Below are 27,191 nucleotides of genomic sequence, written 5' to 3' on the forward strand. Positions count from 1 at the left end.
GTGGCAAGAAGTTGCTTTTTTGTACTCGGCATATCCCATGTTGAGTCTTGGCCCAGTTCTCTGATGTTGGAATCCTTACTGTGTTGCTGTGAGTGGGTCTTAGTAGCAGTAGGTGGGCTGTGGCTCCATCAAGGGCCAGTGCCAGGACTGATGCCTGCCTCTTTAAAAGACTGCATGGCCCAGAATGTGCTAGTGACAGTTACCACTGGATGTGTTGTGTGAGTATGTGTGGTTGTACTTGAGGGGTGGTAAGGAGTGTTGACCCAAAGGGGTTGAAGCCATCAGAAGAGACTTAACTGTACAAGGTGTGGAAGCCTATATGGGGAGGGCTCCAGGGCGCTACTTGCTGGAGTTCTGCAGACCTGGTGCTCATGCTAGAAGGATCTTACCTGCCAGGACCTACTAACCGCCTGTGCCAGCCACCTTTGGGAAAACATTCCTAGTAAGGTTGGCTTTCTCCTGGTCCTCTGACTTTGGGAGGTGAGTGGGAAGCCTGGGACCAGTCAGCAATCATGCAGAGCACAGCCATTTTACAAGGGTGTTGGGGTCGTGTGGAAAGATCCCCATTCACCCAGGAGAGGTACCAGTGTCCTTACATGTCATGGGAAGAGTGTAGAGGCGAAGCCAGGGCAGGTGTGGAAGTCGTGTAATGCGGTGGTTTCAGTTTAATGTGAACTCAGAGCTGCCACAGGGTGGGTGGTGAGCGTTCACGCAGAGGTGTTAGACCAGTGGTCTTGGAGGTGCTGCTCAGGCATCTCAGGTGGTATTTGCAGGGGAGCTGTCAGGTGGTGGTGCTGAGGGGTTCTGGTGTGGAGCACTGGGGACAACAGACTTTAGCTTGAGAGAAACAGTGTGTTAGGGATGTTTATGTGGTGTGTGCAGAATGAATTGGGCCTGGGGGAAGTTGAAGGTAGTAGGACTGATGTTTCAGGAAGAGGAGGGATTCAAAAGTGACTAATAAAACCTTGCTGTTGGAAGTTGGGAAGGTAGTTAACCTTTGGGGAAATGACAAGGTTTCAGAGGACTGATGTTTTCTTTTTGATCTGGCTTTTGTTAACAAACTTCTGTACACATGTAATTGAGTCATTTTTCTTTTAAGTAGTTTTAGTGGATTATATTTTTACATGAGACATGTATGTTTGGAAAGAACAATAAATGTGTATGCATAAAAATGAAAAATAGATTTTTCATGACATGGTTTCCTCCCAAAGTGGAAATATTGGGTAATTTTTGTTTCTAAATTTTTGCTTGTTTGTAGTAAGACTTCTGTAGTAAGCGTTTTGGAATTTTATGTTAAAAATTGTTAGAAGTGTCTATTAAAGAATGGCTCCAAGATTTCAAACCTGGAGTAAAAGACATGATAGACAGTTGGAGCTTCAAGTTCCCAGAAGTCGGTGGAGATGTTGGTTGGCTGAGGGAGTTGTGCCAGGTGGAGCCGAGAGGTCTTGAAGCCACCACTGGATGTGGCAGGAAGCTCTAGGGCTTGGGGTGTGTTCTGGTTGAGGGAACGAAGTGCTGCTTGGCTGCGTCAGGAAGAGCAAGTGGAAGCTTTGAAGGAAACAGGTTGCTGCCAGAGAGGAACGGTGATGACTGAGGCCTGTGAGGGAAGAGGGAGGTGTGGAAAGGGAGGCGGCAGTGGCCAGCAGGTTCGATGTTCAAGGAGCCCTTCGGGTGGTGTGAGCCGGGGTGTAAGGGGCGTGTGGCAAGGCTGCGGGTGGGGAGTACTTGGTCCAGAAGCTTGGCTGACTTGAAGTGAGGGAGGCCTCAGCTTGGGGAAGAAGGCAGTTAGGCAGCGTCCTGGGCCCCTGTCCTGGGTGCACATGGCATTCGTGCTGGTCACCCCGAGGCCACGGCGTCTTGGAGTCGCCAGCACAGTTCTCCCCAGGTTAATTCTCCCGTGCTGCTGGCTGCAGCAGCCTGGGACATGACCCTCAATCCCTTATCCTCTGTGAGGGGGCTGGAGGGGCCGGAGATGGAAAGGGGACCTCTTAAACAGCAGGTTAGGAGGCACAATTGAAAAATGGCAACGTTGAGGGAGGAGGAACACAGGATGACAAAGGAGGGAGTAAACTGATGGGGAATCAGGCAGGAGGAGACCTCAGAGGATGTGAAAAAGATGCAGAATATTCCCAGATGTATCCAGTGTCCATGGCCAAGCTCCAGGCTGATGCTGACTTTGTCACATGCTATGAGGACAGGGAGTAAAAGAGGGAATATTTCCTTTAACTTCTCAGTGGAACTTGCCAGGGCAAGGAAAATGCAGAAAAAACAGCTGTGTATGGAGCCTTACACATTGGCTGTGCCTAGGGGTTACTTCCTCTGAAGACCAGATGGACACTGAGATTTGAAGCCCTGGATCAATGGAGAGAGCACTTAAACCACCACAACTTAGCAGGCCCACCACAAACTAGCCAGCCTTTTGCCCCCCACATTGTGCTTTCTCCATGCACTTTAAAAATGTAAAATTCATTGGTCTGCCATTCAGTTAAGACTCAGCTAATGCTTTGGAGGAGAGAAAGTGGGAAACACTTGGAAAACCGTATCAACAGCTCAGCTTCCAAGATGTAAATGCCCACAAAGCACTTCTGCGGATAAGCTGGACCAGCAGATTTTCCAGAAAGGGAGAAGGTGCCTGCCTTTCAGCAACGCCCGTGGGGAGGCTTCTAGGACCAGCGTGAGATGCCTGGAGGTCCAGGAGGGCTGCGGACACAGGACTCAGGAAACGAGAGGGCCCATGCAGTAGGAAAGGAAGCCCAGGCTGGGTGTGGGGCCTTCCTGTCTATTCTACATCCTACAGCTGAAGGATGGACTCTGCCCTGTTCACAGCTACCTGCTTGCAGCCAGCGTGAAGCATGAACGTAGCCGGCACTCAGTGAGTACTTGACTACAGAAGTGCAATATTTTCAATGAGGGAAAAGCTCCCGAACATTTTAAGTAGAAATATCAACCCTCCACTCTTGGATGAGGAAAGGGCCAAAGCAGGTGCAGCTCATGGAGCAGTTGAATGGCAGAGCCAGAATCCTAAAGCTAGCTGTTCTAAAGAATGTTAATTTTTTGAAAAGTTGTGTGGCTAGGATATGGGGCTTTTGCTCTCCAAAAAACCACACTGAATAAGCACTGTCTGGAGTAGCACCGGTTCCCTGCGAACAATGGCCCTCCAGCCAGTTCAGGTTTGGCCTGTGTGAGTGGCAGTGTTGAAACTGCCACACAAGGGCGGCATTGCTCTTTGCCTTGGGTTAGAATCAGTAAAAACCACTCCGTGAGGACTCGGCTTGGAGGGTCCAGATGGCCCGCTTCTCCTGCAGGGTAGCTAAAGGCAAAACAGATGTGGGCTGATAGGCCTCAGGCTAGGAAGCAGGGGTTCCTCCATGGCCTTTGCTACTAACCCCTTAAGTCCTTATTACTCAGAGTGTGGTATCACTTGTCCTAAAAGAATATTGGACTGCCCCCAAATCTGGGGTAAGTACCCAGCTCGGTGCTGCTCAAACCCAGCTGGGGATCTTGCTGAAAGGTGGGTTCTGACTCAGTAGGTCAGAACGGGGCTTGAGAGTCTACAGCTGTAATGACCTTCCAGGTGATGCTGAACAAGGATGGCATTTGGACTTAGAGAGGCTTAACCTCTAGGAGCCTCAGTTTCTTCATTTGTAAAACTGTGCTCACACCAGTCCTGTCCATCACTTGAGATGATGGATGTGGAAGATCCTCAAGACAGACAAGGATAGAGTAACTTGCCTTTTGCAACCCCACTGAAACCCCTTGAAACCGCAAGGAGCGGCTGCCCCATGTGCAAGCAGCCCAGGGCTTTGGAGAACCCCTCTTTCTTGTCCTTAACCCTGCTAGTTGCCCGGTTGCTGAGGCACAATGTTGACCTCCTCTTTGGGGTTGGCCCCTAGCCCCCGCGTGGGGGAGAGAATGTCACCTCCTGCCCTGGAGTGACCTGAATCCATCCCACCTTGGCCATGGGTCCTGCCATTCTTTTTGACTTGGGCCACTGCTCTTGACTCAGTGTGATCCCATTAGTAACCCCAGAAGGGTGCTGACGCTGATCTCTGCAGAGCAGGGGCCTCAGGCTGTGGATAGAGACCCCCAGACGGCAGCTGTATGGCTCTCTGAATCCTGGGTGTCTGCTGCAGAGTGAAGGGCTTCAGAGCAATGGGTAAATGTGGGCCTCCGGACACCTGGTTTAGCCACCTCTCCTTGCCTTGTGGTTGAGCTCCCAGTTCAGAGTGGCATGAACGATGCAAGGTTCCTTGGTGGGTAAGGATCCCCAGGCCTTCTGCATGCCCGTCCCTTCACAGAGGGTTTTCTCCTGCCATTGCCCACCCTCTATGAATTCTGTCTCGGCTAGCTTGTTTTCCAGATTTCTGTAATGCCAAGTCGGGAGAATGGGTTCAAGAGGCTGAGGTGGTAGGAGAGAGAATGGTGGGACGGCCTTCGCTTTGGGTCAGTTCCTGGACTCTCCTTCAAGGTAAAGCAGTGAACCTCACTGGGTAAACCTCACTGGGCCTCCCACTCCCCTGTAGGGCAAGTTGAAATACAGGCTGCTGGGCACCACCCCCAGAGGTTTTGATTCAGGTGATCTGCAGTGGCGACCCAGGGTTTGCATTTTTAACAAGTTCCCAGGTGGCGCTGATGCTTTTGTTTTGAGGCTAGAACCTGGGTAATGGTAAAACCGAAGTAAATGAGGCTGTTGATTGACATAATAAACAGCTGAGGAAGGAGGCGGGTGTGGGTGGGTACAATTGTGGGGAAGTAGGAGGAGGGGAAAATGCAAAGCTTTCCCTGAGAAATGCCAAGTCAAGTATGGAATTTCTTTGAAACTACTGGTGGCAGGACAGTGTGTGTCTGAATGCTACATCTGGTTTACAGTGGCTGGTGGGTGGATGGGAACTTGGGCTACATGAATGTGCCCTGATTTGGGGTCACTAGTGCTTGGGGGACTGGTCTTTTGCTTATCTCCGGGGTGCATCCCATTTCCCTGGTCCTCACAGAGGAGGCAAGTCTGTGACTTCTTTGTGCACGTCCATCTTCAGGCCAGGCTGAGAGCTGCACCAGGGCGGAGCAGCGTTGGCTGAGATGAGCTCCTGTCTCTAGCTGGGCCACAGCCTCCAGACCCTGGCCGACCTCAGGTGTGCACATTCCTGTCCACTTCTCTTCAAACCAGAGAAGTCTGTGGCTTGGAGGGTCTTCTCAGGTCAAGAGAAAGGCCTTGGGGTTTCCATGTTCCCAGGTGAGATCATGTCCTTCAATTCCCATTAAATCCGACTCAGCTCTTCAGCCGGCTCTGCACAGCTTCTAAGGGCACCGTACGAATAAGCCCTGGATGGAAGCAGACTCTTGAAGCCACACTCTGTGTGCATGAAGTTGCTTCCTGTTAAGTTGAGTTTACAAAATAAATGGCTCCTGACGATCTGGCATCACTGATGGTGCCCACATCTTAGGAATGGGCTGCCAGCAGTGGCCACTGGAGGACCCCCCTTGGGAGCAATTTTGCACCGGTCTGAGGGGACCTGCTGGACCCGGTGGTTGCAGCAAATGGGGAGCTGTAGGGAAGGCCCCCACCCCCACCTCACCTTCCCCTACTGCTTATGAGGACAGCTGTCTGCTGCTTCACCCCAGATATATCTGGCCTTAGGAAACCTGACAACAGTGTGTTGCACCCCTGGGAAAGGAGATAGGTAAGGACCTTGAAAGCCAGGCACCTGGCCACGAAGGCCACATGCATTCGTGTCTTAAACACTTAGATAACCGTGAATTAGCACTATAGCAGTTAAAGAAGTACACCTTTATGCAGAATACAGTGGCCTCTTTTGAGCACCCTCCATGACGACTCCCGCTGTCTTCTTTGCACTTCACGTTGCTCCAAAACCTCAAAGGCAACCCCCAGACCCCAACGGGAGCCTGGACCTCATTTGTTGGCTTGTTGGTCCCACCTGCAAACATTCGTTGAGCAGCCATGGGGCCCTGCCCTGGCCGTGGCAGGCAGGTATCAGCAGGGCCCCCAGCTGTCTTCACGTGGCTCCTCGTCTACAGATTGTTCTCAGTGTGCAGGATAGGATGGGGCTATGAAGCAGCCTGACAGGGAGGCCCGGGGGTGAGAAGGAAGGGGTGAGTGGCTGCACATGAAGGTAAGAGAGGGGGTTGGTGAGGGAGCACTAGACAGGGGGCAGATCGTCCAAAGGTGTGCAGGGATCGACAAACAGCTTGGGGTGGAAAGAGAGCGCCCAGATATAAGGGGCCAGGGCCTAGTGGGGGGAGTCACCTAAAACGCCCCACCCCGACTTTGTGCAGCCCTTATTTATATAGAGGTTTGGGGCCTTTTGAAATTGAAGATGTTAAACACCCTCAGAGATTGCAGGGTCAGACTGAGTAAGGTCAGATTACAGGAAAGGCCGGAGGGACGCTTGAAAGGGGTGATAAAGCAAGTTGGAATCTGACCTGGTCATGTAGGAGGGAGGAGGAACGCTTCCTCCCCGCCTCACCCTGCACCCCCGGGGGCCCCCGGCGCCTCTGCTGGGGGGTGGGGGTACTGCTGCCTGGGTGTGACTCCCTGAGCAGGCAAATGGCCAGACAGGTAGTCGGGGTCTGGGGGGCTGCCGGTGGCTACCCGCCCAGCCTCAGGGCCTGTGCTGATGCCTGGCACCCTGTGCAGGACATGGCAGGTGAGTCGCCCATGCAAGCAACATCTTGGGGGAGGCCTGAAGCACTGGGGGTATCAGTTCGTGGGGCTCAGAACCCTTGTTATATTTTGTACAGAGACAAAAGGATTTTCTGCTGAGGGTGAGTTTTAAGGCCAGTGTGATCTGCATGGTGTGATCTGCGCTGTCCGGAGGCTGGGGAGGAGCTGCCGCAGGGGTGGGGCTGAGGGCGCGTCGGTTGTGCAGCCTGCAGCCCTGCGCCTAGGGGGTTCACTGGAAGGGGGAGGGTGGCCAGAGATTACGGAATCAGGTTTTCCTGGCGGAGTGCGGGAGCACAAGTGCTATGAGTAGAATCCAGGGAATCTGCTTTTTAGGAAAAAGTTTCACATGTCGAGAAAGGCGTGGTGTGTGTTTGGAGTGGGGATCCCGGGAGCCTCCAGCAGAACAGTGTGTTCGGTCAGCTCTCTCCTCGGCACGCCTGTACTCCGGCTCCTGGCCCCGGCCACAGGGGAGCTGAGGGTGTCGGGGTGAGGCCTGGGGGATCCGCAGCAGGAGAGGCCTTTGTGAGGCCCCTTGACTTGACAGCGCAGGCCGGGTGGGGCTCCCGCCCTGGTGGTCCCTGGGAGTGCCCATTCCAAGGCATGTTGGCCATTAGTTGTCCTTGTTCGGGCAGGCGTCCTCATCTCCAGCATGTGGCTGTCACATGCGTCTGGCTAGGGCTCCTCTGGGAGGGGCGGCCCCATCCACGATCGCAGTGCTCATGGAGGTTCTCTGGCTCCCTGACCAGTGAGTGACCTCATCCCTTACAGGGACACAGCTGTCCTGGGGCGCTAAGGAGGCAGTCTAGTGTGGTGGTGGTGGTGGTGGCGATCGCGGGTGGCTGTTCCGGTGAAGGGCGCCTCTTTCATCCCCTCACGTGTCCCCTTTGCTCGGTCTTCCCTCTCTCTCCCCGGCGCACCTCCGTTTACCGCCGGCGGCAGCTCTCGCTTCCTGGTGAAAATGTGGACGGATATTCTTACCTTCTCGCCCCGGGTTCCTGGGGAACAAGCAGGGCAATGTTTTAAGGGGCTTCTGTGGAGCTTTCCTGCCCTTTTAGGGCCTTTTTCTTCTTATTTCATAGGCCAACTTGGTGGCAATTCAATGTTCTCCTCTTTTCAGCACTATCTGGGTTAAAATGGTCCAGGTTACACCTTCACCCCAACATGGGACCACTTGGACACCTTTCTAGGGCCCGTTCTGGGACCTGGAGGAGGCTCGTGTTAGGGGGTCTGCTTTTGCCCTGGACCTTTGATGAGCCAAAGGGCAGAGCTGTGCTGCCTAAAAATGCTGGACGGCCTGTTTCCAGCTTCGTTGCTACTGTCTAACCTGGTGTTCCGGTGGCGGTGGGTGTATCCCCTTCCCGGGGCTTCAGTGATGAAGCGCCGCACACAGGGGACTTGTGCTGCTGAGTTGGCTGTTTCACACCATTCAGGAGGCCAGCGGTTCAGAATCGGGGTGTCAGCAGGGTCGGCACCTTCTGAGTCTGTTGGGGAGAATCTGCTTCAGGCCTCCCTCCAGGCTTCTGGTGGCCCCAGGTGCCCCTTAGCTTGTGGATGGCTTCTTGCTGAAACTTCACTTCATCTTCCCTCTGTGGGAAGTTTTCTGTGTCCAAAAATTTCCCCCTTTTATAAGGACACCAGTCATATTGGGTTAGGGCGCCCAGTGACCTTATTTTACCTTGTAAAGACCCTATTTTCAAATAAGGTCCCATTCTGAGGTATAGGGGTTAGGATTTCAACATATCATTTTGTGGGGACACAACTCATAACAGGGCCCTGAATATGTGAGTTTTTCAGGGATTTCCAGGGCTCGCATGCTCAGAGACAGGCCTGGATTGGCTGACGGTTTCTAGGATTGCCCTGCGAGCAGGCTGGGAAGTTGGTCGGCCAGGAGGGGCCTCCGAGCTTGAGCAAAGATACCAAGTAACTTTTTTGCTGAGAATTCTGGGCAGGGAGCCCCACTTTCCCCCGTCCCTCCTGCTTCCACACCCCCTGCTCCCTCTGTGGGCAGCAGAGTGAGGAGACATGTGAGCAGGGCTGGTGGCATGGTGGGCTTCCTGGAGTCCCTGCTGTGAGCGGCCCAGGGAAATTCCAGGGGACCAGGTATAACCCTATAGGCAAATCACACCTAACTGTGCAAGAACCTATCTTCCTGCTTGGCCTGTATAAATGGACCCAAAGTCAGGCTGATCAGGTTCTGGAAGTGTGGGAGGAGCCTAGTCGGCTGGTCCAGATTTGAGTCACCCACAGTGTAAACCCTGGAGGGCAGGGCTGGTGACCCCTGTTACTGTGTCCTAGGACCAGGGGGTCAGGGGGGAGCCCTGGGTGGCCGTCTCTGCTGTACTTTGTGCCAGTTCTCTTCTGCGTGTTTCTCCTGGAGTTGCAGGGTAATTACCAGAACACCAACTCCACATGTAGCCTTGGTTGGCTTCAGAACCATGGGACAGAATGGCAACAACTGAATTTCAGATGTAGATCTCTCTGCATTCAACATTTATGAGTGGCAATAAAAGAGAAAGCTGGAATTGTATCTGCAGTTCCCAACCATGAGCCATAATTTTACACACTCAAACATCTGTTTTAAGATCATGGCAGAGAATGTCGGGTAATTGGCTCCCTTTTGTCCTGGGCCCATCAGTTAGGCCCCATCAATTTTATTATAAATTCTCAGGGATTTATTAGTAAACAACATTTGGGGAGCCCACTGCTGCCACCCTGCAGCCAGGGAGCTTGATGTACGTGAGCGTGGGTCTGTCTGTCTGTGCTCTCCTGGGCAACCACGGAGCTTATGATCCAGGGAGAGCTGCTCTGCACGGAGCCCCCGAGCAGGAGGTGGGGGAGAAGCTGGGGGGTAGAGCTCCCTGGGCGGGAGGCAGGGCGGGGTGGTTCCCGCCGCCGGGTGCTGCCTGGGGTGGGTGCTTGAGATGTGGGTGCAGAGATGGCTGCTGGAGTCCGGAAGTCGGGCACTAGCTGCTGGGTCTTGCAGCTGGACAGGCCGGGCCTTCACCCCAGCCAGCTCCACCACACGTGAGCTGGGTGACTGTGGGTCAGGCATTTACATCTTCTGTGCCTCTCTTTCCCCATCTGCAAAGGGGATGACGGTAACAGGTCCTATCTGCCGGGGTGAGTGTGAGGATTAACAGCAACGTGTGTGAGGCCCCAGCCCCACTCTGGGCATGTAGAGAGGCCCCACAAGGAGTTTTTAATGCCAGGGCAGTGAGGGGAATTAGTACCAGCTGAACTGAACCCCCGCAAAGCAGCTGTGCCCACAGGAGCACTTGAGGACACACTGGGTTTGTGCCCCTTTACCCGTGGTCCCATATGGCTTCCTTCCTATGGCCGGTGTGGGCCTGTGCAGGAGGGAAAGTTGCTGATTGCCCGTTGCCATCCGGGCTGAGGGAGCGGACAGAGTCCCTGTGCTGCGCAGCACCTTCTGGCTCGTCCGGGCCCCCATTCTAGCCCTTGGGCTGCATTGGCGCATCCCTAGCCCTCTGTCCAGACTTCCTATGGGCCCACCCGCCCTGCCTCAACTCCTGCAGTAGCAAAGGTGCTGAGCAAGGCCCAGGTAGGTGGAGGGGACCCACAGGGGGGATTGGCCCTCAGTGCCCTCTCTCCGGGGGTGGCATTTTGGCTGAGCTTCCTCTTTGTGTTCTCATGGCAGGGCATTCCAAGGACACAGGGGTACTGGGGACCCAACAGGCCCTGTGGTCTGGGTTTTGAGGTGTTCTGGGGGAGAGGGACTGCCTAGCTTGGGGCCTCTCATTTGAGTCCATTGGTCCCGGCACAGCTTGTCCAGCTGACCTGCCTGGACGAGCTGAAGCTGGAGCAATTCCTCTGGGGAGCACATGTCCCGAGGCGGCTGCTCCCAGCCTGGCCCAGAGACAGGCTCAGCTTTCCTCGTTGTGCCTGGAGCTCTGGTCTGGCCTCCCTTTAGGGGTGATGAGGAATCCCTGGTTCCAGGCTGCCCTGGAGCTCCCAGGACAACGGATTCCAGCAACAAATGCGGACCTGGTCACGTCATTAATACAGCTCTGAGCCCACAGACCTGCTGCCCTGCACTGGCCCTGGAGTTTGCAGTTTGCCTCTGGGGACTTGGCATCCTGATTTATGAAAGGCAGTGAGAATCGGATCTACGGCGAGGATTAAACTGAACAGCGTCTGTCCAGTGCCTAGCACCACACCCGGCACCTGGTAAGTTCTAAGTCAATGTTAACTCTTCTTGTTCATTAGGTTAAATGAGGCATGCTGGCATCCAGTGTGAAATAAACCAGTCCAGGGTCTCTGTTGTAAAGAGATTCCTCTTGATGAGGCATAAATAATACAGACTCTGAAGTCAGGGCACAGTTCAAATCCAGGCTCCATCACCTGTGTGCACATCACTCATTCTCTCTGGGGCTCCAGTTCTTCATCCACAATGTGGGCACAAGAACACTGCCTCCCTCACAGCATTGTTGTGAGTGTCTGGCTAGGTGGGCGTCCGGGTGTATTATTAACGTGACAGCATGCTGACCGCCCTCCAGGGAATGAGGTTTTTCTGAGACCTGCTCTTGTGCCCTCACGGCCCCTGGCCCAGCGCTCCAGTGCATGTGTGGGGGTGAGCGAGGGGACCAACCCTATCTGTGTGTGGCACAGGCAGTGAGGAGGAGCCGAGGCAAAAATGGTCACCTCTGATTTCCCTGTGATCAGCATGTATCCATATTTCTCTCCCGAATGCTAAACAGACAAAGAAAACCTTGGGTTTCCTGGCACAGAACTGTGGCAGGTCTATGAAGGAAAAGATATTTTTAGCTCCAAATGGGAAGTTAGTGTCAGGAGAGGCCAGCTTGGCAGGGGATGTGCACCAAATTGTCTACCAATTAAATTTAGAGGCGCCTTTGCTGGCAAGCTGGGGCTCTGGGCTCACTCAAGAAGCTAGCCTCTCCCTGCCTTCCCTGCCCCTGGCGCGGCCTCTGGGCTGGCCTCCCCACCCCAGGGGAGCATGCGAGAGCTCTGTTTTCCCTCACCCATAAGGCTTCCTCTTAGGTGATCTCTCCAAAGGCTGCAGAACGCTCCAGGGCCCCCAGCAGAGGGGAAAATGGAGGCTCAGTGCCCCAGGCTGTGCGTCGCCTGCCTTCCGCCAGAAAGAATCAGAGCGGGCCAGGGCTGGCTCAGGGTGTGCTCACAGCAGCCTTTCGTTGGACCCTCCCTCTCCACCAAGGGGGTCCCAGCCTGGCCACCTCCCGCCGCCTCGCTCTGGCCCTGGACACCAGCCCTCCTCTTGCTCCTTGGTGGCATCTGCGCTCGGCTTGCATCTGGGCCTTTGTGCCACCATGTCGGCTGCTGACGGCTGTTCCTTGCTCACTTCCCTCAGGTCTCTGTCATTCCTCAGACAGGCTGTCCACCCCGTTTTTGCCTTCACAGGTCTTATCACAAGAGGTGCAGAGTGAGGGGGCTGAGAAAGAGGGTTAGCATGGGACGCAGCTGTTCCTGATCCCCCCATTTACTGGCTGTGTGACCTCAGATGACCTGTCTACCCGCTCTGTGCATCATGTATAAAATGGAGATAATAGCACCTGCCTCAGAGGATTAGATGAGCTAATACTTGTCGACTACTGAGAACTGGGCCTGCCATGGAGTCAGTGCTTAGGAAATAGAGGCTCTTATGATTTTTATTGCAGTCTGTGCTTATCTTGTTCACTGGTGTTGTAGCAGCTGGCCTGTAAGCTCTGGGAGGAGACAAGCCACGTCTAACCTGGCCATCGCTATGCTCCAGTGCCTACGACACACCTGTGTCACGGTGGCCAGTACACTCGCGCTGAGTGAACCGGCACACCAAGGCTGTGACAGTGCCTGGCTTTGGACTGTGTGGGCCTTTCTTCACGATGTCCTGAGCTCTGGGGCTCAGCCCAAAGTCCAAAACAAGCAAATTCCATATAGTACTATTTACTCGGTGGAACTGGAGATTGGCCCACTCTAGGAGCTGCTCTTTTGGGCTTGATTCCCTCCGTTCCCTGGCCTGGCTGGCGGGGCTGCTCGGTCAGACTGGGCAACGGCAAGGACTGCCCAATGGGTCACATCCTTCAGTCCACGGCATGAACTCAGGGCCTGCTGGGAGCCAGGCTCTTTCTGCCCCCCTGAGCCTAAAGTCCAGTGGCAGAGGGTTGAGGGTGGGCCTGGTCAGTGTGGAGGGGCCTGAAGATCAGGCCTTGCCCCGTGCCTGTCCCCCTGCCCTCTCTGAACTAAGTGTCCATGAGGCTTAGTGGCCCATATCCACGAATCCTCATTACTAATGGGGCCTCAGCCACATTTGTCGGATTTATGTCTAATGTTCTACCCGTTTATACCTTTTATCAGCAGTTTAACAATGATCCATAAATCTGTCTCCCTGGGCTTCATCTGGAAGATCTGAGTCTCTGGGGGCCATTTTGATTTTACAAATTTTGTAAAGTAACTGGGGCATTTAAACTTTATCCTGGCTGGCACATACTCACACATGTTTCTTTGGCCTCTGGCTTATTAGGAACCAGTTCCCAGCATGGTCTCTCAGGTATTCTGTGGTTCCCTTTTATGTCTGTGAGCAGAATGAGTCAGGGGCCATGGGGGTGTCTGGCTAGGGTCATGTTCCCTTCTTCTGCTCCAGCTCCACCTCCTGGGCCCCACGCTGTTAGTGCGCCTGGGTAGGCCCTCCCTCTGGTTCTGAAGAGCGCTATCACCTCTCTCCAGAGCTCCCCTCTTGGTCATTTCAGGTCCATGCACGTGGCCCTGAGCTCATGCGGAAGTGAAGAGAAGGTACTCCTCCTTTCCCGTGCTTTCCTCGTTTGGGAGGTGCTACAGCCCCAGGCTGCCAATGCCCTCTCAGCACCGCAGTGTCTGTGGGAGGGGGCTCTTTGGCTTGGTTTGTATCCTCTTCTCCCTTGCACCCAGGTTGGATCACCAGGGACAGAGTGGGATGAGATACCCCAATGCCCCAATGTCTCAGCAGATGGACACATAGGGACATCCTACCATGTTGTCAAGCTTGCTGGTTGTGAGCGCAGCCAGGCTCAGCCTGCAACATCAACTACACGTGGTTTTCCTGGCAATTGTTTAGGGATGATATTTTTCACTGAAGCATGTTGAAAGCCTGCAAGATAAGGGCTCCATGTGGTCTGGAGACAGACAAGAAAGGTAGAGCTGCCCACAGGTGGGTATGTGGCTCTGATTTAGTGGATACCACATTTAGAGAGAGAAGCTTACTGCTTCTTGTCCTGTGGTGTCACTGGTATTCTTCAGAAGGGCCTGGGAGTGCACTGCAGTGCATGTCTCCAGGTGTATGGACGAGCGGCCCTGAGCCATCCACACCTTCTCACTCAAGGTAGGAATAAATGAGGGGCTGGTGTCAAGAGTCAGATTACTGTTGGGGTCAAGGGTCAGTCAAGGGCCCCTGGGGCTGTTTGGGCTGCGTCTTATGGTCAGTAAGTTCTCTTCCTTTGAGAAAAGGTGCTTGGCCCATGGCATTGGAGCCCTGATCTTGTCCTTACTCATCATTCATTTATACAATAATTATTCACTGGGGGTGTGGCGATGTGCAAAATAGACTCATGGAGCATAGATTCTAGTGGGGGCAGACACTGAATACTCACGTGGACAAACGCAGTACCATGTGCTGTGCTAAGCGCTATGAGGAAAATGTCCACAGTAGGGGAGACTGACTTCTTCCACGAGGAGGCATGTCTACGCTGGGACCCTGAGGGTGACCTTGAGGTAATTAATCAAGAAAGGTGGGGTGGGCATAGAGGATCAAGGCCCTGTGTGGGAGGGAGCAAGGTGAGTTCTAAGGGACTCCAAAGGTGGTGGCTGGAGTGCAGGGAGCAGGCGGCCATGCTGGGTGGAGGCCAGGGGAGGAGATGGGGTCTCCATCCTAAGAGCGGTGGGATGTAGTTGCTGGTGTTAAGCATGGAGGGACTTACCCTGGCTTCTGACTGAGAATGGGCTGCCCAGGAGCCAGAATGGCAACTAGCTGGGAGGTGACTGGAAGTGTCCAGGCGAGAGACAGCAGTGGCTTGGGCCAGGGTGGTGGCGGTGGAGATGCAGAGAAGTGCACGTATTTGAAAGAGATTGAAGGAGTGGGATCACCAGGGCTTGGGGGGGAGTTTGGACATGCTCTGTGAGGAAAGGGAAGGTGCTGGGGGTGGCCCCCAGGCAGCCCAGTGGGATGGCTGGCTGGCTGGGGGTGACACTCAAGTAGGAAATGTTAAGGTTTGGTGGAAAATGTCACCAGCACAAATCTGGATGATTGAGTTTTTATGTCTATTATGTTGCAATGATGTTCTAATGTCTGAGAGGAAATGTCAAGCTGGCTATTGGATGCTTTAGACTGGCACCCAGAGAGCAGGCTAGACATAGGTATCTGAGAGTCGTGTGGCGATAGGACGCACACGGGTGAAGGAGATGGCCCAAGGACCGTGTCCAGGCGATGAGGGATCCAGCAGCTGAGCAAGGTGCCTAGTGTCCAGCTTCCCTCTTGTCCATCCCAGGCTGTGCGGGGCTGCCTACCTTAGGGTTCTGGAACCCAGGCCTGTGGGTTTTCCCAGGCACCAGGAGGGAGGGTCCTTCACATGGGGGCTGTGGATGGAGAATGCCAGGGGTCCTGCAGCCCCCCCTCAGGGACTGTGGCCAGCCTTTGTGCGGCTTGATGTCCAGACACTCCCAGAGCCCACCTCTACCTGGAAGCAGGCTCTGAACCCTAGCCAGGAGCCCTTTAGCATAAGCATCCCTGGATTTTGATGGCCAAGATGTTGACCCCCCCAAGAGCCCAGGGCTCTGACAGTTTGCATGAGGAGCAAGTGCTGGGAAGACTCCCCTGGGCCGTCGCAGCGAGGGCTGTGTAGGCTTCAGCCCCGCAGGGGGACTCGGGGTCTTCCTCTGAGCAAGAGGGAGGACCAAGTGGTTCGCTGGCACAGTGGGGCCTGGCCACCCCCACCCGTCAGTTTAGATGGGCTGTGGCCGCTCTGGAAATGATGCCCAGCGTTTGTACTTTTTGGGGAAAACTGTTAGTGCTCAGAAGATTAAATTTTTTGACCAGTCTGAAGATATCTTTTTTCCTCTTCTTTATTCATTGTTATGAATTGCAATCAAAGACAGTTTAATGGTGAAATTGCTATAAAATGGCAGGGGAAATATTTCTTTGGGTATTAGTTTTGTTTTAGTAAGTTACCAAGTAGTGATTTAACTTGCCACCTTCAGGATTATTTCTGCCTCTCAGTGGGGTAATAGAATCAGCAAGATCTACTATGGGCTTCATTTTCTAGAGAACACAGATAAATAATCTCCCAATATGCTCTTGAGCAAACTAAAGTACCTGTGACTTTTGATATCTCCTATTCAGAACAAGGGCCTGCCACTCTGTGTGGGTGGGGAGGAGAGATGCTGCAGGTCCGCCGACAGTCTGCTGTGATGGGGGCAGTTAGGGGTGGAGGCTGGGGCCTGTGGAGAGTCACTTCTGGAGGGGGTCTGCAGGAACAGAAGTGGGCAGGGGTTTCCCAGTGGCCCCGTTGCACCACTGTGGAGAGGTTCCACAGGCACAGAGGGTTCTAGAGAAATGGGAGGGGGCCAGCACTAAGAGTGGGGGTCTGCCCAGCCCACTGACACAGCCCACTTAGTGCACCATGAACTACCCACCCGGTTATTTAATAAACATTTTCTGAGTTCCTACTATATGCCAGTCCCCTGCTTGTTGGGCACAATTAGTTGTGTGGAGGGCACTGGAACAGGATGCCAACAGGTGTATTGTTCATAGGAAAAAATGCAGGTAGAGCAGCCATTCTGCCTGGGGCTGCCAGGGATGGCTTCACTGAGCCGAGCTCTGGCTGAGCCTTGATGGCTGGAAGGACTTTTCTAGGGAGGGAAGGGAGAACAGTACAGGCAGAAGGAGTCATTTGGGCAAACGCACGGAGGAATGAGGTTCTGGGCTTGTGGAGGGCAGCTTGCAGGCTGCGGTCTCCAGGGACGCTCTTTCTGGGATGGAAGGATGGGCGGAAGGTAGGACCAGACAGGGCGGCCTCCTCTTCATGGGGCTGGAATGGCTCTGGGACTCGGAGGAGACCCTCTGAGAACCTTCTCAGCCTAGCCCCTGTCTAGACAGGCTGCTGGGGTCAAGGGGGGGAAGGAAGGGGGCAGCAGAGTGGGCAGTGGGCAATCTGGAATCTATTCTGCTTCTTTCTTTATGATGCCCTGTATGACTTTGGGTGATTCACTAAGACCCTTTGAGCCTCAGTTTCTTCATCTAGAGAGCGAGACAGTCTTGCCCTGCCCCGTAGGACGCTGTCAGGAGAGCCCCATGTCCGCAGGAATTGGGCAGCCTCTGGCCTGTGGATCAGTGCGTCTACATTTACACAGCCTGTCTGCTGGTCCTGGGAGAGAGAAGATAAACTCGGTTTATCATCCGAGTAATAAAACAAAACTGGAGAGGCGGTTGGCTGGACAGTGTTCGGGAGCCCCATCCCTGAGAGCAGCTACCCTAGTCCTGAGCATGCGCAGGACGGGGGAGGCGGCAGTGGCGGAGCAGCTCTCACTGGGTGTGCAGGTGAGGAGCCCTGAGGGGCCTCTCAGAGGTGGGCACAGCTAAGCAACTTGGGAGGGGCACGGTCACGGGACTAGCGAGGGCGGCTGGACTGTGTTTTCAGGAGGCCAGTCTGGTGACTGGCTGTGCTGGTTTGGGGCTGGACCCTGATTGCTCAGGACCGTGGAAGAAGGGTTGTGTCATCTGCGGTGTCTTTTGTCTTCCTGTCACAAGGCTCAACTGCTCCTCTCATTAACTGCTTAGCAATTCCTTAGAAACTTTCAATTTGAAAAGGCCCCTCCTTATTGGGGTGGCCTCATGTGTTGGTCTGGCCTTAGAACAGCAGTGGTAGGGTAGAGCCGCACTGTCCTGGGGTGGCCACCAGCCACTGTGGCCACTGAGCACTTGAAATGTGGCTCATCTGAATGGAAATGTGCTGCAAGTATAAAACACACGCTGGATTTTGAAGACTGGACAAAAAAAGTAAACTAGCTCAATGATTTTTATACTGAGTATATGTGAAATGATATTTTAGATGTATCGATATTGACATTTTAGATATACTAAGTAAATCTATATTTATATAGACATATTAAGTAAAATATATCACTGAATTAATTTCACCTTTATAAAACTTTTTCTTCAATGTGGTCACAAGTAAATGTAAAATTAAATGTGTGCTGCATTTTGTGTCTATCGGGCAGTACTGCTCCAGAGGCTGGAGGGAGGAAGTGATGTAGATGCGCCTGTACGGAGTACCCCTCCTGCCGGGGCTGGGCGCTTGAGTGGCACTGCTCTGAGGCACTGGACGCTCAGTTCTTGGCAGCTTCACATGGGCTCTTATTGCTTCCCTCTTCTGCCTTCTGGGCCTGCTAGGAAACTGTCCCTGGTCCAGGCTGTGGTGGGGAAGCCAGAAAGTTCCACTTGAGGATCCCAGAAAACACACTCAGGTGTCCAGGGGAGATCACTGCCCAGGCCCTCTCTTCACTGGGCAGAGGTCTTTATGGATTGGGGGCAGCTCATATCATTTCTGTAGCTGCAGAAACTGGCATAGCCCTGCATGCAGAAGGTTGGCTGGTTAGATGGATAGACGGATGGGGGGTGGTTGTACGGCAGGATGGATTTTCAAGGACATAAGTGAACCTAGAGGTTGAAAACATTGCAGCTGGATGAATGGATGGCTCTGTGGGGCTCAGAGAGATGGACAGGGGAATGGTTGGGTGGGAGGATGGATGATTGAAAGGGTAGATGAAAATACAGGATGTGCATCTGTGGATGAACAGACGAAGGGAGGCTGGCTGGCTGCATAACTGGATGGAGAGAGTGAAAGGAAGTTGGATGATTAGGAGGAGAGAGAATTGGATGGTGGGTTAATGGAGGGGTGAATGAAGAGGGCTCATTCCCACATGGGCGTTGTTCAAGGTCTGCCGGGGACATAACCTCTTCCTGTCAGCATGTGGCACATTTCCTTCCCTGATTTTTTTGTGTTTTGCCCACACATGTCTGGAGCTTCTCCAGGCTTTCACTGGATCCTCCAGGGAGTTTTCATTGCCGGCTATGCTAATCAAGTCATTCCCTCATTAGGACTGTCAGCTCCCTGCTGGGCCAGCTCTGTCATTTTTTGGGGTGCATGCTGGGACATGAGGTGTATGGGGGTGCAGATGATGTGTTAGACTGTGTGGGGGGAATTCTTTGTGACAGGCTGATCATCTTTCTTTGCAAACCTCATTGGACTTTGCAGATTATCAAGGAATCAAGAGGGTGACTTAGAGGAAGAAGGAAGGGAAAGCATTTAAAATATTCTGAGTTACTGGGAGAGGAGAGATAGGATAGAGAGAAATTCCTTTTTAGAACACTATTTCTGACCCATGTGGTTGTGTAATAACTTCCCTCTCATATGCAGACTGGGACCTTCCAGAAAGTGCTTTCTCTGATAGCTCATTCTCCTTACTCAGCAAGCCCAGAAGGCCCCGTAGACAGCCTGTCTCCTTTGGGGAAAAGGAGTTTCAGAGAGAAGAAAGGAACGCCTCATGTCCCTGGATTTGAATCTTTTTCCGTAGGTGGAGGGAATGGATGCTGGGGTGGGAAGCACTTTGTCTGGTGCCAGGGTCCCTGAGGTGTGAAAGGAGCACAGGCCCTGGGCAGTGGGGGGAACAGGCCAGGTCTGGCCACTTCAAGTTCTGGATTTTGTGCATCAGCAAAGACTTTAATCACAGTGATCAGCAATCAACTCATCACCATTAATTCAATTACATTTCAAGCAGGATTCCTGGGGAGGTTCCTTCCCAAATGGTGCAGAAGAATGGGGCCTTCCTGCACAGCACACGGCTCACCCGGCCTCTGGGAGGCTGTTGGGATGTGCAGTGACTGGCAGTGCTCTCCTCAGAAAATGCACAAACCTTTCTATAATGCCCTTTCCTCTTATTTTTAAGATTACAACCAGCAAATCTCATTGTCCTTGCTCAAAGTAGTACATTGGTTGTTTTTCCCCCCTGAAGTCAGAAAAAAATGGACCTCCTTTCACTAAGACAATCTCAGTACACAAGGCTCCAGGGCGGTGCTGAGGGTGATGGACAGCTTCACCCAAGTTTTCTAAATGGCGTCGCTAACCAAGAGTTACACGGCAAGCTTCCTAAATGTTCTCTCTTACTGTAGAATCTTTCACTAAGAATCAACTTTATTGAAGATAGAAAGTTAGCATAAGTACAGCCATCTTAAAAGCTTAGACACCATTTTCTAACCTAGAAGGAAGAAAATAGGAAAGTATTAGAACTTTGAAAAACAAGTTAGTCAGCCAGTGTTGATTGCAGTGACCTTTACTTAGCTAACCTCAATCAGTTAATCATAAATACCAAGCTTACTTTACTAAGAACCACCCTAACATTCCGAGGGTGATCTTATCTCACTAGACCCCCAGGATGTGGCGTCAGCCGAAATGTATGTGTTTTTTAGAAAAACAATGTGATGTGCTTGTGGAAAAATACTGCCCTTTTTGAAAATGCTATAAAAACCTCTGACTTTAAGTGCTCGGGGTCCTTGTTGAGACCCGCTGCGTGGGGCTGACACTTGGACCCCAGCTAGCTGGTCTCTGAATAAATTCCTCTTGCTTGTTGCATCAAGAGATGCCTTCTGTGAGTGATTTGGGGTGGCGCTCTCCTCTGGGAGAATCCAACATTACCACTTAATGTCCTTGAAGATTGGCTCTTCTAGCAACTGCTCAGACCTCTGTTTCTCTTAGCCCAAAATACCCACTCTTTGGGTTAGCTTCCTTCCCTCACTACGACTTCTGGCTCTGGCCAAGACCTTTTGAGCATCTCGCAACTCCAAAATTTTGGTTTTCTTTCCATTAAAGACAAGAGTGTTAGTTTTTTTTCTTTTGTATTAAGGTATCATTGATATACAGTCTTATGAAGGTTTCACATGAAAATCATTGTGGTTACTACATTCATGCATATTATCAAGTCCCCCCCCCACCCCATTGCAGTCACTGTCCACCAGTGTAGTCAGATGCCACAGAGTCACTACTTGTCTTCGACAAGAGCATTCTTAACGTAGATGGCTTTAGGCCTTCTTGCTCATTCCCATCCTCCTCTGGTCCCCCAACCTTAGGCCAGTCCAATGAAGGGAGCTAGACTCATTGTCACCAAGCTGGTTTGGCCAAATTTGCTGGGGTGATTTTAGCTCAGCTATGCTGGCTCAGGTACAAGGCTCAGCCTCTGGGAAGGTGAAGGTAGACAGAAAGGTGGTTGGGCATGCTAAGGGTGAGGTGCCCTCAGACTGCCCATGGCATCTCGTATTTCAGCTTTAGAAATGTGCTGGTGAAGTCATTCTTGGTTCTGAGTAACAGAAACCCAGACTAGTTAGTGACAAAAAGTCATATAAGGACACAGGAATTTCTTTGAGATCCCAGGGACAGGGAGGAAGCTAGGACTCAGAATGGGCTGAGATCAGAACCAGGAGTGTTGCCCGCTCTCTCCCCACCCCGCTCCCAGGTCCCCACCTACTCTACTTTCTCTGCAGGCCAGCCTTCCCCCCCTTCTCTGGACATACGGAGGGAGGTGGGCACCCTGACCCTTTGGGTTCTTACTTGGCGTTCAGCTCCGGTCACATGAGGAAATACCCATTCTGAGTCCTGCTACCTGAAGAAGATTCTCACTGGCCCAGGCTTGGGCCTGGCAGTCTCCCTGGGTCCAGCCAGTGTGGCCGGGGAAGGGGGTGGTCATGAGGCAGGAACGTGGCTGCCAGGACCTGCACGTGTGGTGTGGGAAGGCACATCCTCAGGGGTGATGGGGTGACTCCCGGGCTGTGCAGGCACCCCCAAGGTGTTTGTCATAGGGGGTACTTGGGGCAAATAAAAGGAATCCTTTACCCAAGGTTGGGAAGTTCTTAGGGGACCCTCAGTCCTGTTAATATGGCCGAGGTCAAGCTACATATCATTTTGTACTATTGCATTATTGTCTGAGTAGTTTCCCATGTCATTAAAATATTTTATAGACTTCAAGTGGCTTCATTACAAAGTAATAATTTTTCTCAATGTGGTACATTGAACTACCAATCAGTAGTCTGAAAGATATTACCAATTGTAAAATTATTTTCCTAAAATAGGAAAACAATGTTATTCTCAGATAAAAGTATCATTTCCTAGATTGATAGGAGTTTAATTACAGATGAAGAAGTCTATTCTATTTGTCCATTTTACCTTATTTAATCTTAGCTAGCCTATCACAAATGAGGTAATATTACTGTTAAAGACCAAGGATAAGGAAAATGAGTTAGGAGAAAAATGGAGAAAAAGTGTTCTGTTTGTACATATATTTAATTAATGGGAAACCATTTCCTAATCCAGTTATGAAATTTTGTTTAGCTTAATTGTTGTATGGTTTTGAACATCTCATAGTTCTCCTGCTAAAGGTTTATTTAAAAAAATGAACCAAATGTAAATAAGTCATGGTAGTTATAGTTCATCAATCTATTATCCACATTCAAACTGTTTTTTTTCTATTGTATATATTTGTTTATACAAAGTGGCTTTTTCAATAGCAAATAAAAATTTGCCCACAAAATATAAACTGTGGCACATTGTTGAATATAGTTTCACTGTGGAAAGCAGTTCTATCCTCTCTTTAACTCATTTAATACCTTTATTTAAATAATTCATTTCTGTCATTTAGTAATTGTTTATAAGAAACTTTCCTTGCCAAAGTTACATTTTAATTCTTACTGAATAGTTGTTAGGGGGTTAGATTCCTTGTCCTGTTCTTACTTTCAGTAGTAACTCCCGTAATGGAGACAGGAAACCAATTTGCAGCTATGCAGTGTCTTATGATTCAAAGGGCGTCTGGTGAATTGTGCTATTATATACATTTTTCCCCATAACTATCACAAAGTATCCTAGTGCAGAAACTACTTCTCTGTTTGCTGTCTTCTTCATAAATCTTAAGTATTTTTCTGTCACTTAATGAGATCCTATTTCGGGGTACTTTCCTCACTGGTGAGGAACAAAAGATAGAAAGAATCAGAAGTAAGAGTCCTGACTGCCCTGGGGAGGGAGTGGGATTGATTGGTTTGTCTTGTGTTTGCTTGCACATGTGTTTATAAAGCAAAACTTTATTAATCATCTTTTATGTGCCAGGCCCTTTGTTATGTAACATAAACGCAAAGATGAGGAGAGAACAAGATTTATTTTCTCAAGCGGCACAGTTGAGTTGGGCGAGACAAATGCATAAATATATAGTATCTGCAGCAGCCCAGAGCCTTTATTGTGCTCAGTGCATTCCTTCCTCAGGTCCCCAGCCAGGCCAAGTCCACTTTTATTTTTAGCAGATGTAGCACGATAGCTGTGTTACATCTGATATTTTCGAGATTTTTTTTTTTGTAGATAATTATTTTTTATTGAAGGGTAGTTGACACACAGTATTACATTACATTAGTTTCAGGTGTACAACATAGTGATTCAACATTTATATACATGACAATTCTACGTACCAGCTATCACCATACCAAGCTGTTACAATATCTTGACTATATTCATTACATCCCGGTTACTTATTATTTTACCATTGGAAGTGTGTACTTTTTTTTGGTTTTTGTTTTTTTTGTTTTTTGTGAGGGCATCTCTCATATTTATTGATCAAATGGTTGTTAACAACAATAAAATTCTGTATAGGGGAGTCAATGCTCAATGCACAATCATTAATCCACCCCAAGCCTAATTTTCGTCAGTCTCCAGTCTTCTGAGGCATAACAAACAAGTTCTTACATGGAGAACAAATTCTTACATAGTGAATAAGTTCTTACATGGTGAACAGTACAAGGGCAGCCATCACAGAAACCTTCAGTTTTGCTCATTTTCGAGATTTTTGATCAGTGGAGTGTGAACCTTTATTTTGAGGACGTATTTCTTTTTTACTATTCCTATTCATAGTCAAAAGGAATAACATTCTTTATTATTAAAAACAAATACCAAAGCCTAATAAATCTAAGTTGTCACTTTTTTCATGCAAAAGACAGAGTTGTCAAAACTCTAATGAGCTTTTTAACATTTGTAGTGACTGCTTAGCAAACAGAGGAATGTCTTGCTTTATTTTTGGTCATTTACATGTAATATCCTCTATAGGATGATTCATAAGTGTAAGACTCACTTTTAGCCATTGATTTTACATGCAATCAGCTAACAGTCTAAATAGATCACCCTAAATCTGGATGTTTGACAAAGACTCTCCTTAATCAAACTGTAGTCAGGTGCCTCTGCATTCTCTTTTTGGCTGGGACTTGCTCTTGAGCTCTGTCCTTTGCCTATTTAGTCGTTATATCAAGACTCCTGTTGGCTTAGTTGGGAGAAAATTCTGTGTCCTTGATGTCTGAAAAAGTTCCTCACCCTCCATCCTTGGAATCTGACCACTCTTGGTATCTGCTGAAATTCTTTATCCTCCATCTAAAATCTTTCCACCATGGCCTGCCCTCAGCGATAATCCTGTTAAGTCAGTTTAGACAGAACCCTCTTACCCCTGTCGTTTCCTCTTAGTAATTTTCCATCACTGACCTTCTTAACTGTAAGTCTGCTGTATTCATCAGAGTTGAGCCGGATCTCTCTCCCCTACTTTAAGACCTCATTGTAGTAGTCTCCCTGAATAAAGTCGGCCTCAGCATTCTGTAACAAATGTCATGAGTCATTTTTCTTTAACATACTCTAAGTCAGAATGAATTGCTACAAGTTTTTATTTCATGTTAATAATTAACATATTAATTAAACGTGTGTGTGTGTATGCTATATGATTTTGCTATAAACTTCTCAGTAACCTCCAAAATTAGATACTTAGGGGAAAAAAATGTGGAAGCCTTTGAAATGGACCAAAAAAGATTAGTGGGACTCTTAATGGAAAACTAAGTACTTTCTAGGATACACTCTTCCTGGTTATCTAATTCAGTAGATTTATGCGTTTAACTGGCTTTGAGCTTTTAACAAGTTTTTAAAATTGTAGATAAGTGATTGAAATGGAAAAGTGTTCTTGACCATAGACATCAAATGGATTCTTACAGTACAGAGACACTTGACCCTACCCCCGGCCCTTGCTTGCCACCCATTTGTGGGAAAAGCCAACAACTGCACCTATCTGCAAATTAATTTAAACATTCCTGATTACTTATATCTCTGTGGTATTATCTAAATTTAAATCATACTGTGTGCAGAAGAATATGTCCGAGGCTGAACTATAATGTAAGCCTGGACAATAAGGCATGGTTGTTAGAAGTGCAGGAATCATCACAAGCACAAGATAAAAACTAGGTACAAAATTGGTCACTCGATTAATCCTTTTATCAAAGCTCTTTCATTTTGAGACACATATTGGGACACAAAGCCAATGTCCTTACAAAACCAGGCCACATCTACCGTCTAAAAACAAGTATAATAAAATGAGCATGTTGAAAACGTTCAGAACGCAGGAACTGCTTGCAAAGCACCCTCTGGGGCGCCGGCCTGAGCCCAGTTTCCATAGGAGCGCACAGATTCGGCGCGTAGCGCACTGTTCCGGAAGTTATTCCCGTCAGTACCGTTGTTCTTCGTGTCAGAACTGGTCTCACTTTTCCTCAGGCGTAGGCTGAAGCCGACGGCAGAAGAGTTTTGGACAGAAGGGCCTGCCGTATGGGGGCGTGGCCACGCAGCCGCCTCCCCGCAGACGCAGTTCACGTGCCGGTGGCGGCCAGGCGGTGGCCAGGCGGTAACGGCTACTGTCGCTTTGTAGACGTCTTGTGGCCCGGCCGGGGACTCCGAACCTCAATAACGAGGTAAGTGCCGTGGTCTCTGAGCCTGTGGAGCCCCTTTTCGGGCCTCAGAACGGCTCTTCTGCATCCCTCCATCGAGTGCGTGTTCTGGCGCGGAGCGAGGGTGGGGAGCGCGGCTGCAGGTTTCCCGGAGCCCGCATGATGGCAGCAGGACCTCCCCTTCTCGGTGTGTAGGCATGATACCTCACACCTTGTGTACCAAGCATAATACCCCTCAATCCCCTTCACCCTCCCCCACCCCTCCCCTTTGGTAACCGCTGGTTCCTTCTTGGAGTCTGTGAGTCCGCTGCTGTTTTGTTCCTTCAGGTTTCTTTGTTGTTACACTCCGCAAATGAGGGAAATCATTTGGCTCTTGTCTTTCTCTCTGGCCTATTTTACTGAGCATAATACCCCGAGCTCCATCCATGTTGTTGCATGTGGTAGGATTTCTTTCTTTATTTTGGCTGAATAGTATTCCATTGTGTTTATATACCACATCTTCTTTATCCATTCATCTACTTTGGGACACAAGTTGCTTCCCTATCTTGGCTGTTGTAAATAGTGCTGTGATAAACATAGGGGTGCATATGTCTTTTTGAATCTGAGAACTTGTATTCTTTAGGTAAATTCCTAGGAGTCAGAATCCTGGGTCAAATGGTATTTTTATTTTTAATTTTTTGAGGAACCTCCATATTGCTCTCCACAATGGTTGTACTAGCTTACATTGCCACCAGCAGTGTAGGAGGGTTCCCCTTTCTCTGCATCCTCGCCAGCATTTGTTTTTAGTCTTTTCCATGCTGGCTGTCCTAACTGGTGTGAGGTGATATCTCATTGTGGTTTTAATTTGCATTCCGTGATGATTAGTGATGTGGAACATCTATTCGTGTGTCTGTTGGCCATCTGGATTTCTTCTTTGGAGAATTGTCTCTTCATATCATCTGCCCATTTTTTAATCGGGTTATCTTTTATTTCTCTCATGAGTGTCTTATAGTTTCAGAGTATAGGTCTTTCACTTCCTTGGTTAGGTTTATTCCTAGGTATTTTATTCTTTTTGATGCAATTGTGAATGGCATTGTTTTCCTGATTTCTCTTTCTGCTGGTTCATCATTAGTGTATAGGAATGCAACAGATTTCTGTGTATTAATTTTGTATCCTGCAACTTTGCTGAATTCAGATATTATACCGAGTACTTTTGGAATGGATTCTTCAGGGGTTTTTTAATGTACAATATGATGTCATGTGCAAACAGTGACAATTTAACTTCTTCCTTACCAACATGGATGCCCTTTATTTCTTTGTGTTGTCTAATTACTGTGGCGCAGACCTCCAGAACTATGTGGAATAAAAGTGGAGAGAGTGAGCATCCTTGTCTTGTTACTGATCTTGGAGGAAAAGTTTTCAGGTTCTCGCTGTTCAGTATGATGTTGGCTGTTTGCTTGATATACATGTCCTTTATTATGTTAAGTTACTTGCCCTCTATATCCATTTTGTTGAGAGTTTTTGTCTTGAATGGATGTTGAATTTTATGAAGTGCATTTTTGGCATCTATGGAGATGATCATGTGGTTTTTGTTCTTTTTGTTGATGGGGTGGATGATGTTGATGGATTTTCTAATATTGTACCATCCTTGCATCCCTGGGATGAATCCCACTTGATCATGGTGTACGATCCTCTTGATGTATTTTTGAATTTGGTTAGCTAATGTTTTGTTGAGTATTTTTGCATCTATGTTCA

This window comes from Manis pentadactyla, chromosome 13 (assembly GCF_030020395.1).
Source record: "Manis pentadactyla isolate mManPen7 chromosome 13, mManPen7.hap1, whole genome shotgun sequence".
Lineage (NCBI taxonomy): Eukaryota > Metazoa > Chordata > Mammalia > Pholidota > Manidae > Manis > Manis pentadactyla.